Source organism: Colossoma macropomum, unplaced genomic scaffold, assembly GCF_904425465.1.
Source record: "Colossoma macropomum unplaced genomic scaffold, Colossoma_macropomum, whole genome shotgun sequence".
NCBI lineage: Eukaryota > Metazoa > Chordata > Actinopteri > Characiformes > Serrasalmidae > Colossoma > Colossoma macropomum.
Window position 1 is genome coordinate 12478874 of NW_023494786.1, and position 2377 is coordinate 12481250.

Sequence of the window (2377 nt, forward strand, 5' to 3'; positions counted from 1 at the left end):
CATGTGCTGCTTTTATAGACAGTTCTAAAGGGTAATCTTTGTGCTGAAATGTGTAACATGCCCTAAAAAGATGAGTGACGGTCAGCTCAAGGCTTTTTAACACAATAGAGATTCAATTTTCAAGAGTGGAACTGTGCAGTGATTTCACAGTATGGTAGAGCAAATCAAGGGCCTGGAACCAGAGAAGAAGAAGTAACAATGAAAACATTTGCGCTCACTAAATGCTTAGTGTTTGTTTTAATAATGATAATAATAATAATATAAAAAAGATAATTTTCTCATTATCTGAAGGTGTTTTTTCTTAGCAGTTACAATGTCCGTGATATGAGTGATATAAGACACACACACACACACACACACACACACACACATGGGTAAACCATTCACAACGTTTAATAATGAAGCAGTTGTTAAAAAGTGAAATGCAGGCTGCACACAGCTCAGCCATAACATTACAACTACCTCCTTGTTTTTACACTCATTGTCCATTTTATCAGCTCCACTTACTGTATAGGTGTACAGTTACAGACTGCAGTCCATCTGTTTCTCTGTATACTTTATTAGCCCTCTTTCACCCTGTTCTTCAATGGTCAGGACCCCCACAGAGCAGGTATCATTTGGGTGGTGAATCATTCTCAGCACTGCAGTAACACTGATGTGGTGGTGGTGTGTTAGTGTGTGTTGTGCCAGTATGAGTGGATCAGACAGCAGTGCTGCTGGAGTTTTTTTTAACACTATGTCTACTCACTGTCCACTCTATTAGATGCTCCTACCTTGTTGGTCCACCTTGTAGATGTAAAGTCAGAGGCAGTAGCTCATCTGTTGATGCACAGTTTGTACTGGTCTTCCTCTAATCCTTCATCAGTGGTCACAGGATGCTGCCCACAGGACACTGTTGACTGGATATTTTTGGTTGGTGGACTCTTCTCAGTCCAGCAGTGACACTGAGATGTTTAAAAACCCAAGAAAGCACTGCTGTGTCTGATCCACTCATACCAGCGCAACACACGCTAACTCACCACCACCACATCAGTGTCACTGTAGTGCTGAGAATGATCCACCACCCAAATAGTACCTGCTCTGTGGTGGTCCTGTGAAGGTTCTGACCTTTGGAGAACAGGGTAAACTCAAAAATAAGGCCATGAATTTCATAAAATAATGACGTGTTTTTAAAAAGGTTTTAAAAAGTGTGTGATTAGGAATAGTTATGCTTGCAATATTATTGCTATCCATCTACATTTCTGATTTCATGGGATCACAGACTCTACAATGTGTTTTGTTTTAAAAAAAGTTAATTCTATGTTACTACTATATTAATACTATGAAATAAGAAATACAAATATTTTTGATGAGGTGTTTGGCATGGAAAAGGATACTAAAATGACATAGTCAAGCCTCTAAGCCCTCAAAGCAACTAAGCTTGATGTCATGGGTAAAAGAGAATTTTAACTTTTCCCGAAATTCATTAGCTTCACAGACTGGACCGCGGATATAACAATTTGGTGTTTTCTAGGGTTAATGCAGCCAGTGATAAACTCGATCCACAAGATCATGAGTAGAATCTGAAATACATTATTTAGTGGGTATTTAACTGAAATGCTCATATGAATTGAAGCATTAATGCTGCAGGCCTACAATATACCTGTTCTTTTATTTAGGAGCCAGTTGATCTCTGCTCGCTCCAAAGTGCCAGAGAGAGATGTTTGTTTGAACAGCTGAAACAGGTCAGTGACCTTATGTAAGTAATCAGTCTAAGAGGGACAGTTCCTGTAAAGGGTGAGAGTAAAAGGGCAAATTTGACCTTCTTGAACAAAAACTCAAATAATGACCTGCGTTCATTTCAGCCCACACAGTTAGAACGTTCACTCAGTACATATTAATCCTGGATTTCAGATTAAACAGTGAAGTTAGATCTTAAGCTTGCAGAATATAGCATTCCAGGAAGAGATTGTGTCAATTAAATATAATGTGAAGTATATACAAACTTAACTACATAAAAGTTGGGACAGTCTGTAAAATGCAAATAAAACAGAAAGCAGTGATTTATACATAACCAAATGTTCATATTACCCCAGAAAACAGGACACTTCCTCTCCCTTGGAACATAAAATGCTGTTCTGAGAATACATTAGTTGGGGTAGAATGTCTAGAAAAATACCAGGCCCTAATAACGGTGGGACCTGAACTTCCTCCCGCTCCTATTGCAGACGTTCATTGTTAGCCTGCAGCTGCACTACCACATCTCTCAAATCATGTAGTTCATTCTCCATAACTGAAAAAATTATACAGAGGGACCAGAAAATAAAATCAATAGTAAGCAACACTCACTATTAACCAGAGTCAATAAATGGCACTTAAACTGCTTTAGGGCTCCTCT